The following is a 12698-nucleotide window of genomic DNA, read 5'->3' on the forward strand; positions in this document are numbered from 1 at the left end:
ATTTCTCGTCTCTTCTGTACCCACTGCTGGGATCTTAGTCAAGGAATTTCCTGCCTAAAAGAGCAGAAAACATAAATTTCTGTCATATTTAATCTCTCTGTCTGAAGAGCTGTTCATTTTGTAGGTACCTGCTATAATGATTTCATTTCATAAAAAACAGTGATATAATTGTGCTTCCACCACACTTAACCATTTTACTAGAAGAGCACTGCAAGCAAAAATCATGCAAATACTTAGAACTGTACCTCTAGAAACTTCAAATAATCTCACTTTTGTCTATATGTTAATGCATAATTTATAAAGAACGTCTATGTATTTTGAACATTTATCTTTACATCAGCTTTGGTTTCTGTGTGAAAAAAATGAAAACACATCTCACTGAACCTATATCAGTGATGAAGCCTTGATTAGACTCAAATCCTCTTTTTAAAAAATCTTTGTTTTGCATTTTCTTTATCTGTCACTCCTTATGTCCTCTAACAAAGAGACAAGTACAACATTAGAGAAATGGGAACTGTGTTTAATCATTGCTATGAATCTTCTGAGGGCCTGATTGATTTGACCTTGCAAGAGAGCTCTGCGTGTAACCCTTGTTAAACATGCTTAAGAATTTATTGAGGTCAGATTTAATATCCACTACCAACTGGTCAAAAGGAAAATCCACTTGCAACTCAGAAAGATGAACACTAGACCAGAAGAGAAAGCTTCTTGAGCAAATTCAACAGAACCTGGATTTTTTTACTTTGTGCATTGGCTGTAGGTTTAAGCACTCCACCTGTAACAAGGATGTCCATAGGACACAGATGAAGGCAGAGATAAACCTGATATGGTTCAGAGTAGAGGACTGGGCGAGAAATTATTTTCATGCTCTTGGTTCAGTGAATGATGACAATGTAATGTAATTTATGTTCTCTGTTAATGCATTTGAGAAAGATTATAATGTCTCATATGGAAAGTCTCAAGTGAATTTATTATCCTTGCCATAGTCTTTCTGAAAAAGTATAAACCCATCATTCTGACCTGCTGGCATTTGTTTTATTGTGTTAGTATATTTTCTTATTAAAGGAGGAGTTTAATTCTTATAAAATGTACTTAATCACTTCCCTCTTAGATTAGATTTGATTCCCAGCAAGCCTGGCAAAGTCATCAGTGCAGAGTGGTAGCTGAAAAGGTGAACCCAGGATACATAAGAAGTAAGAAAACTGAGATGAGAAAGGGAAAAAAAATCAAGAAGCATTAAGAAGGAATTAGTTGGCCCAGCATGGTAGCCTAGCTGCTTAAGTCCTTGCCTTGCCAGTGTGCCGGGATCCCACATGGGCTCTGGTTCCTTTCCTGGCTGCTCCACCTCCCTTCCAGCTCCCTGCATGTGGCCTTGGGAAAGCAGCAGAGGACAGTTCAAAACCTTGAGACCCTGTACCCACTTAGGAAACCCAAAGAAGGCTCCTGGCTCCTGGCTTTGGATTGGTTCAGCTCTGGCCGTTGCATCCACTTCGGGAGTGAACAGGTGGATGGAAGATCTCTCTGTGTATCTCCTTCTCTCTGTAAATGCGACTTTCTAATTTAAAAAAAAACAACTATAAACAACAAAAAAGAGGGAATTAGTGCTGTAACTGGAGCCCAACCTCTGGGAAAACTCTCAGATGCTGTGCAGACTAGGGCTGAAAACTGTCCCAGTAAAAACTGAGGAAGCTCTTGGTCATCCATTAGTAACCAAGGGATGTTTAATGCTGGTGTTTCTTAGTTCCCTTGAATATGGGTTGAACAAGAAAGACTACTTTCAGAAAAGCCCTCAGGAGAGCAAACATTATACATAAAAATCTGACTGTGTGCAAAAACACCTTCTTGTGGCTGTAGTCAAACAGAAGGGAGTAGGAGAAATGGCTTAGTGAATTAGCAGTGTCTGCTAACTTATTTATGTATATTTTAGAGAAATATTTCCTTGGCCTCTGTTTTGCACCCAGCAGGCAGAGTACTAGGCAGCAAAGGCCTGAACCTAGCCTCCATCCTGTGTACCTTCCTGTCTTTCAGTTCTTGCCTCAAATGCCCTTCATTCTTATCCCAAAATATCTTTTGAAATTTTTAGCCATTTATTTTAATCTAAAAGGCAAAGAGACAGGGAGAAAGAAATAGACATCTTCCATCTGCTGGTTCACTCTGCAAATGCCAATAAGAGCCATGGCTTTGATCAGGCTGAAGTCAGGACCTAGAAACTTTATCGAAGTCTCCTAGGTGGGATATATTCAAGTACTTGAACAATCACTTGCTACCTCTAAAAATGCTGGAATGGAGATGAGAGCCAGAAATAAAACTCTGGCACCCCTATATGGCATACCGAGGTTACAAACTTAACTGCTATACCAGCTACCAACCCCCAAACACTTTTCCTGTTTTTCCTGCACCCTAGCTTCATCTATCAACATAATTGTTCACATGCATTACTGATGGACTCTCCTAACCTGCCTTCCTGCTTTCAGTTTTACCTTGCTTAAAATCATTTAAAGTGCTTCTTCTATAAGCTTTTAGAATAAAATTCAAACTTTTTCCATGTTCTGCTTGCATATTTTCCCAGAATTAGTGCTTACTTTTCTCTTCATTTCACATGCAGACTGTGGTTCACTCTTGCACTTTCAGTTTCTGGAATTAACCAAATAACATTCATTTTCTGAGTATACATTTTTTTTTACCTTCCTTATGGAAATGAGTCTCCTGACCTCGCATGATGAATCTAATTCTTCCATTTTATGCGCTGGGATCCCATATGAGTGCCAGGCTTTGTCCTGATTGCTGCACTTCCCATCCAGCTCCCTGCTTGTGGCCTGGGAAAGCAATAAAGTACCACTCAAAACCTTGGGACCCTGCACCCACAAGGGAGATCAGGAAAAAAGCTCATGGCTTAGGATGGATCAGCTCAGTTCTGGCTGTGGAGGCCATTTGGAGAATGAAGCAGAAGATGGAAGACCTTTCTCTCCGTTTCTCCTTTTCTCAGTGAATCTGCCTTTTAAATAAAAATAGATTAATTCTGGAAAAAATGAATCTTGATCCCTGTGCGGCAATTCCTGCTTATGTACATTGTTTTCTAGTTTACTCCTACTGTCATACCAGTGAGGTTTTCCAATTCCTTTCTCATCTTGATAACATCATCTTTACTTGTTTTCTGAGGATTTACTTTATATATGATTACTATAATAATTGTACTGTTTTGTGAATAGTTTATTATCTGTATTCCCAATTAGCCTATGAACTCCTTGAAAACATGCATTTTTTATTCATATCTGTTTTCATGCCCCAAAGTCTAAAATTACATTCATTTTCAATAATGTTAAGTGAGTGAATTTTTGTTAATGAAAGAAGAAAATGTGCATAACTCCAAGGATCTCACAAAATAAGGTCTGATGATTGCCCTTAAGGAACTTGTAGTCTGATGACCTTTTGCTTTTCGGAAACTTAATTACATGGCAGATCAGTATATGCAGTAACTACAATTATTTCCCTTTTGAGTTTATGTGAACATGGATAACATGAGCTAATCTGAAATATTCATATTAGAGCAAATTTTCTTAGTACTAGGTATAGTCTTCAATCTGTGTAATTATAATCCTAATTTCCTCTAATTACTCCTGCTAAGTCTCTCTACAACCTTCAATATCTTTAGGCTCTACATTCTCTGAACCTGATGAAAATCGAACATATAGTTGCAAGGAGCCACACATTTTGATGTTCCATGGTCTACTCTCTCTTTGCTTCATTTTGTAGATGCTTATACTATAGGTGTAAACAGGCAATGAGACAGCTGGAAAAATGTCTCTTTCTTATTTAATGATTGCTTCATAAAGTAGAAAGATGGCATTATTTTCATGATTTTTGTCTCTTTTCTCTATATTAACATCAAAAGCAAGTGAGATGACAGTGAATTTATAGCAGTAAAAATTTGTGATTGATAGTAATTTGAGCTCTTTAGTTTGTAAATCAAAGAATTTAGAATGATAAATGTAATCATATTTGGGAAATTCAATAATATTAAGAAAACTAATGAGAGAGTTATTGTGTTGGCTAAGATTGTGACCCTTACCAGACTTCAGTCAGATTCCACTGAATTCTCTTTTCCTTTTTTTTTTAAAGGATGATAAATAATTCTGTGTAATAAAATTTTAATTGTTTCATAAAATATGTGTTTATTGAAAGTAGGAGGAGTGAAACATCCCATCTGCTTGTTTGCTCCCCAGATGCTCAGGAGACAGGAATTCAACCCGTGTCTCCTGTCGGTGGTAGCAATCCAACTATTTGAGCCATCACTGATGCTTCCTAGGATCTGCGTTAGCAGGAAAGTGAAATTAGGAGCTGAAGCCAGGGATGAAATCCAGGCATTCTTACATGACACATGGGTAACCTAATAGGTGTTTTATCTACTGCACCAAGTACTTGCCTCTTCTAGCTCTCTGAAATTTTCAAGGAGGCATTGTTATTGGACCATGAATTTGACCTTGCTAATCTAGTTGTTGCAAAAATTCTAGTAAAGTAGCTCAGAGAATCAGTCTTATTGTTATCAGACCATCCTATCCAGTTGATTTAGCAAGAATTCACACTTGCTGTCTCCTCTGAGTAATTTTTCATCCACTGATATCCTCCTATCCTCTGCTCATCAGGTATAAATTCCTAGTTTTCTGCTGTAGCCAGAGTTGAGCCCAGTCTCCCCTAATTCTATGGCCTTCATAGCTATCACAAGCATCTCACATATACTCTTCCATACCATTTTAACAAGTGCCAGATTTTTTTTCTGTAACAATATAACAAATAGCACATAAAAATTTTACACTGTTTTAATCCTTCTGAAATCAAATCACAATTATTAAACTGGTCCTTTTTATCCAATAAAGAAACTAAATAATGGTGGAGGCACATGTGGTGAAATCTAGTCAATTTAACACGATAATGAACACTTTCATGCTATCTGCCCCTATCAAAGCCATTTTTTCTGTGAAAAACTATATTTATACATTTGTTTTTATGCAAAACTAAACAAATACTACATACAAAGGTAGAAGTGTTAAGTACAGTTACAGAAAAGATTCAATTTGATGTTTTCAATGTTGGGAGAGTGTAACATTTGCTCCTGATTTTAATCTTTCAGATTTGGCAGTTTCATGCATGATGACTATTTTCTAAAAGTAATAAAGAATATGTATTTTACTTGAAAGAGTTACAGAGACAGAAAGAGAGAGATTTTTCCATCCACTGGATCACTCCTCAAATGGCTGCAATGACCAGAAGTGGGCCAGTCCAAAGCTGGTAGCCAACATGATGGCATAGTAGGCTAATTTTCTGCTTGGGGTGCCAGCAACCCATATTGGGGCCAGTTCAAGTCCTATTGCCCCACTTTCTGACAAACTAATTAAATATATAATTAAATAGATTTATTTAATGTGGAAGTTAGAACTACAGAGAGAGAAAAAGAGAAAGAAAGAGCGATCTTTCATTCACTAGTTTACTCTCTAATTTGCCACAATAGCTAAAGCTTATCCATTTCAAAGCTGGGAGCCAGCATATTCTTCTAGGTCTCCCATATGGGTGCAAAGGTCCAAGGTCTTGGGTCATGCTTCACTGCTTTCCCAATACATTAGCAGGGAGCAGGATAAGAAGCGGAACTGCTGGGTCTTGAACTAGCACCCATGTGGGATGCCAGCATCAAAGTCTGAGGATAAGCCTGTTACATCACTGTGCTACACCCTATTTAATTTTTTTAAAAAAGATTCATCTAGTTATTTGAAAGACAAAGTGACAGTGGGAGAGTAGGAGGGAGGGAAGAGGAGAAACAGAAACAGAGGGAGCGAGGGAGGGAGGGAGGGGGAGAGTGAGCAAAAAAGACATTTGCCATCTACTTGCTTACTTCCCCAGTGATCACAATGGCCAGGACTGGGCCAGCTCAATGGCAGCAACCCAGAACTCCATCTCTTTCACCCATGGGTGGCAATGATGGCAGGGGCATCATCTGTTACTCCCTAAACACATTGGCAGGAAAGTGGATCAAAAGTGGAGCAGACAGGGCTTGAATCACTGTTCCAAACATGGATGCTCCACTATTTTCAATTTTCTTTTTAGAAACTCAGAAGTTTAACATATATATTTAACCTAAATTCTCAAGTAATATCATTATTCTTCTTGTGACCAACTAAGCTTTGTGCATGTCTTAACACCAATTACTCTCTCCTGACATATATGCCATAGTGGTACAGTTTTGAAGAGTTCCAAATATAAAGTAGTAGTAGTAATAATAATAATAATAATAATAATAAGGCTTTTCTTCATGCCATTTTTTCCTTTTCTTCTTCTTTTTTTTGTTTTTGAATTTTATCTCCTTTGTTTCTTGATGAGCTGAAATCTGAAACTCCGTCTCTTCTTTAAGAGAATCATGACTAGCTTGCCTAAGTGATGTTTACCTTTATTTCCTCTCATTGTATCTATGTGTAGTATAATTTGTGGGCATAGGTATTTGGCAGAGTGGTTAGGATACAATTTGGGATACCTATTGCTGAATGTCAGCATTTGAGTCCTGGCTTTGCTCCTGATTCTAAGTTTCTATTCATATGCAGCCTGAGAGTCTAAAGGTCATGTCTCAAGTGGTGGTGGTCCCTCATATACAACTCATGGATTGAATTCCCAGTAGTCAGCCTTAACCATGCCAGCTCTAGACTTTGTGGGCCCACTTGAGCAAGACCCTTAGAGCATGCCCCACATCTGGGTCCTGAGATGGGAGGGAGACTGGGTAGGGCTTCTCCTTTTATCTTCCCCTTTACCCAAGAAACAGGAAAAAAAAACAATGTGGAAATAACAGTCTTACCCACTAAAATAAAATAAAATGAAACAAAATAAAATAAGTGATTTTCTCTTTCTTCTCTCTTTCCTTCCCTCCCTCTGCTCCTCTCTCTCCTTTTTTCTCTACCTCTTTCCCTTTCAAATCAATCAAAATTTAAAATATTAAATAGTCCAAATTTATGTCTTTATTAATAGATTACTGTTTTTTATAATTCCACTAACCCAGGCCTATTTTGAATTCAAAATTTATACTTTTAGTGACAATCTTACCATAATTAATCTTTGTTAAATATATTGCTTTTAAGAATAAAATATGCAATAAGTTGTTGAAAAAGATCAAGAACAATGGATTATTAATAAAATATTACCATAGTTAGGATTGCTTTGTATAGATTACACATTAGCTCTATTTAAAAACATATACACATACTGGGTATATTTTGTTATGCCCACTAAGCAAATTGGAATACAAAGTTCCAGAAAAGTTGAAAATTTTGCAAAAGATATGGGATTAGTAAATTGGAGAGTCGAGATTTAATAAGGGCTTATCTTTTTTATTTAAATGCTATACCTTTCCTCCTTGTTCAGTTTCCAGAATAGTCATTTCTTTACTCCATCTCATTCGCTCAATTGATCTACAAAAGCATCCCTCCAGAAATACTGACACATTAATTTTTAATGAACTATATCATATTTGGTTACCTATCTTTCTCTATCATTCCTACTACTAGAATTTAAACATTGCTATTGATATGAATGCAAAACAAAAATTTCCTCAAAGAGGCTAGAAATACACACAAACAACTTTTGCGAAGCCAGCATGTTTCCTCTAAGGCTACCTAGGGATATTCTACAAGGAGCTTCTCTCATGGCTGGTTCTCAGTGCTAACGGAAACAGCCTTGTAAGGGCTAAAGAAGGGTAGAAGTCAACAAACATGTACATTTTAAGTATTGAAAAGGCAAACATCATTTTTAATTTGTCATTTAATTCTAAATATTTTTATGCCAAAAATAAATATAGACTAGTCCAGAATAGCATAGGGCTGTTAAACACTTCAGAAACAAATAAAACATATCAAATTTTGGGACATAAATGAATAAAACTTTCTTTAGATGTGATGATTGTTTACCATCTGTCCATTATAATAGGTTGGATCTGGAACTCAGAATCACTTGCTGTGAATCATCCACATCACGGTACATGGATTATCTCTGATGTGCTAAGTTTATTCAGTATCTAAGTGTTTCATTAAAAAAAGAAAGTGATTTTGGATAATTCCTTGTACTCCTGATTACACGGTGACATCAGTCCATGACATGAGTTTACAGCTACTTTAACCTCCACCATGTGCAGTTTAGAGTGAACAAATGAAACAAACAAAAAAGAACTAGGTCGTTTTGTACCACAACCAAGATATCCATGTATCAGGTTAAATCGCCAGAGTGATCCTATCAAGATAAGGTGTAAGCCTTCAAAGTGTAATGCATAGAGTACTTCCTCTTTATCTGTAGCTGAAGGATTCCTGTAACTAAGGATTATACTGAACCCTATATTAGTGTGTTTTTTCTATATATGCATACCAATTATGAAGATTAATATATAATTTAGACACAGTAAAAGATTAACAAAGTAATTCAGATTGATAGAAAAATTGTAAAACAACATACCATAACAATATTTTAATAGTTGTTCTGATAGCCAAGATACTACTGAATGTCCAGAAAATAGTAGAAACAGTGAAGATGCACTGGACAGAGATGATTCATGTCCCAGGCAGGATGAAGTAGGTCAGCATGCAATGCCATCACACTATTCATACCACTATGCAATTTCAAACTTATGAATTGGTTCTTTCTGGAATTTTCCATTTAATATTTTCAGACTGTGATTGACCTGAGGTAGCTGAATTCATGGCAAGTGAAATCATAGTTAAGGTTGACATGAGTTGGTGGGTGGGATGCTGGGTACTACTTTTTAAAGCCCTAAATGTTTATGAATCTATAAAAAATATTATTGGCAGGTACTTTTTAAAAAAGCCATTCACCAATAAAAACATGAAATATGGGTGAGAGAATACAGTAGATACTTTATCTGCCCCATTGCTTCTAAATGAACAACAGAATAACATGAAATAAATCAATGTACATAGTGCCCGTAAAATCATCTTTTAACTTAGAAGGCTTTCTTGTTAAAAACTGTCAATGTTTTGATTTCACCATTCTAAATCAGACACTTAATATTTAATTTTATGAAAGTACTTCATTTCTTGAAGCATGGTATCGAATTGCAAGTTTCACTTTAATTATTGTCAGTGTCATTTTTTCTACTGACAGAGAAATATTATTTTCAAATAACTTTGTAATGAACACTTTACAAAATATTTTCTAATTTCACCAAATGAGCCTAATGTTCTGTTCCATCTATCACTAAAACATGGGAAGTGAAGGGCATTAGGCACAGCAGTTAAGTCGCTGCTTGGGCCACCTACCTCTAGTAGTTTGTCTTCTGGCTCCATGTCTGATCCAGCTACCTCTTAATGGATGCTACCATGGGCAATTAATATTAGTTCAAGTAGTTGCAAGCCCGGGAAATATACCAGCAGATGGATGATCACTCTCTATTTTTCTGTCTCTGTCTTCTTTTTCTAATCAAATAATAAAATGGCGGAGAAATAATAGTGCAGAATATTCTGGAGTTAAGAGTACCAACTTAAAACGTGACATAGCCAAATTTACCGAACAGAAAAAAATGGCCAGCTTGTTTATATTGACAAGTTCTTTGACAGATGATCTCACTTTGTTTTTAATTCGCACCTGCTAGACCAGCATTTGTAACTATTACGCAGGAACTTCACAGAAATTAACTTTTGAGCCACACCCGAGTCTACCGAATCAAAAAGTTTGGTAGTGGTGCCAGGCTTCCTAAATTTTCACAAACCATCCATGCAACTCTGATGCAAAGCAAAATTTGAGAACCACTGTTCTGGCCCAATCATTCATTTATGTATTCATTCAAGTAAGGACTAGTATTATCAGCAGTGACCTTTTGTTGTGAGAATACTTTTTTAACAAGCCTATTTTGCAGCTTAGATCATCTTGCCTTCACAACAACCTAAAAATTCAGATATTATTTCCACTTTGATATTCAAAATTCCCTATTGAATGAGTAGTGGGAGTGCTTGACAGCAGCCAGCCTTTTGGGAACAGTGCCTGGTTCTGAGCAAATCTAAGGTGGCTTTCCAGAGGAGGTGACATCTAAATTTCTCCCAAATCTGAATAGTATTGCTGAAGAAAAATAAATTTAAGTAAAGTAAAATATATGTGTATATAATATAATTTTCAGATAATTTATATTTTGTAACTTACTTATCACAGCAACACTCTGAGGGAATTCTTAGCAGTCCTCTTTTAATATATATATATTTTAAAAACCCGAACCTAAATGGATAATTAATTTTATCAACCCATTCAACTTTCAAGTAGCAGAAAAGGGACTTGAACTCTGGCTTAACCCTAGAGCAGCTGTGATGCCTCTGTGGCATGAAGGACAAAGATGTGGTCAGGAAAGTTAAGATGTTAAGAGCGCAGTGCTCATGAGGAGCAAGATTAAGGTTTAATTGAATGTGCATGATATTTGAAAATAAATTCTAAAGAGTTCTGATTACTTATGTGATAAGTTCAGATTTTTGTCCTTCCAAGTTAAAGCTTTAGTGGAAATAGATACACAACAAAATGATATGAAAACTGAATTAATGTGATCCTCCTAGCTCATGTGTGAGCAAATTTTCTTAAAGTTTTTCTTTACATTTATTTAAAAAGACAGAAAGCTGTTAAACAAGTTTCAGCTACAGTTGGTCTGAAATAAAAAACCCATGCAGTGTTGGTTACATCAAAGAGGGCACAGTTAGAGCATGCAGCCCATCAGAAAAGCATTCTGCATGTTGACACCCACATTGGTATCTCAATTGTGGGGATTACTGCTGAGGCTCAACAGTTACGCAATTTTATGCACCAGGAATGTTTGGATTCCAGATTTGTATCTGACAGACTACTTCCTGTGTCTTGTCTAGTATCTCTAATTAGAAGCAAGAGCCAAATATCAACACAAACGTATGTCCAGAGACCCTATGGCATTGGACTGCTTATTGCTGGATGTGATGATATGGGTCCCCACTTTTAACAGACCTGTCCATCCACTAACTACTTTGACTGCAGAGCTATGTCCATCAGAGACCTTCTCAGTTAGCTCATACTTACTAGGAAAGACATATGTCTGAGTTTATGGAGTGCAATTTAAATGAACTAATTAAACATGGCCTGTGTGCATTGAGAGAGACACTCCCTGCAAAGCAGGACCTAACTACAAGGAATGTTTCAGCTGGAATTGTTGGCAAAGACTTGGAGTTCACAATTTATGATGATGATGATGATGTGTCTCCATTCCTGGAAGTTCTTGAAGAAAGACCACAGAGAAAGGTACAGCCTACTCAGCCTACTGAAGAACCTGCAGAAAAGGCTAGTGAGCAAATGGAACACTGGGTGAAAAGACAGTCCGACTATGTTGTCACATCTGTAAGAAAACATGAACACATGCTGATGACAGCAATGTATACTTTGAACAAAAAGATGGAAGTCGCAGGACGGCATGTTTTAGAATCAGCCCACATGTGAATTTTTTTTCCAACCAACTGCACTGAAACCATAATGGGTACGCTTTTCTTTAAGAGCATCTATATAATCATTTTGTAGACAGTGTAGGTTCCTATACTAATGTTTTTATATGAAAAAATAGTGCATTTACAGTTGTAAAGACAACTGTGAAATAAAATTATTTTACTCACATAAAAGAGACAATTTGACAGAAAAGGAAAGACACACACACACACACACACACACACACACACAGATGGGTAGAGAGAGAGAGAGGTGGGGGAGGGGAGAGAGAGAGAGATTGATTTTCCATCTATTGGTTCACTCTCCATATGGCCTCAGCGACCAGAGTTGAGCGAATCTGAAGCCAGGAGCCTGAAGCTTCTTCTCTGTCTCCCATGTTGGTACAGGGTCCCAAGCTTTTGGGCAGTCTTTGACTGCTTTCCCAGGCCAGAAGTGGGGAACTGGATGGGAAGTGGAGCATCTGGGACTTGAAGTAGTGCCTGTAGAAGATGATGGCAAAGGCAAGCTTTGGCATACCATGGTGCTGCCACCATTGGCACACTTTTTGTTTAAAAGTCCAGTACTGAATATTTTATACTTACTGAACCATGAAGTCCTCATCCCAACTACTCAACTCTGTACCTGCAGTACAAAAGTATTTAATGGTTGAGTACAAAAGTATTCATGGTTGAGCAGGCATGACTGTATTCCAGTAAAAGTTTATTTTTGAACACTGAGATTTGGATCTCAAAATTTCCATAATTCAAAATATGCTATTATTTTGCTTCAACCTTATAACTGGAAAAACATTTTTTTTTCAGATTCCATTGAAATACATGGACTTGGTCCATATAGTAGCTAGTTACTTCAACACTATTAATAATTCACAGGAATTTAACAGTATATTTAAAAAGAAAGGAAAAGGAGGTAAAAGATAAAGAAAATGAGGGCATTCCCATCATAAATAATTGGGAGGTGTGGTTACAAATGACTTGGTGCATTTATTGCTGTGTAAAAACCATCTGCCTTCTACAACCAGGACTGATCTTTATGGTGCCTTAGATTTAGAAAAGCATTTCTCTTCTCAGGCACAAGAGTAAGTTATAAGTCTAACTGCACTGGCATTTCGACGTGACTAGCCGCAGAACTATATACCTCTCCTCATTCTTGCACAACTGTTTTTTGACAGTCCTGCATCTTTTATTATTTAATCACATATAGTCTTCTTTTTGTAT

The 12698-nt window shown here is 36.8% G+C and overlaps 1 pseudogene; it reads left to right on the plus strand.

Annotated features, from left to right (window-relative positions):
• Positions 1–8589: 8589 nt before the first annotated feature.
• On the plus strand, positions 8590–11481 carry LOC101527312 (proteasome subunit alpha type-1-like; annotated as a pseudogene).
• The last annotated feature ends 1217 nt before the right edge of the window (positions 11482–12698 follow it).

This window comes from Ochotona princeps, chromosome X (assembly GCF_030435755.1).
Source record: "Ochotona princeps isolate mOchPri1 chromosome X, mOchPri1.hap1, whole genome shotgun sequence".
Lineage (NCBI taxonomy): Eukaryota > Metazoa > Chordata > Mammalia > Lagomorpha > Ochotonidae > Ochotona > Ochotona princeps.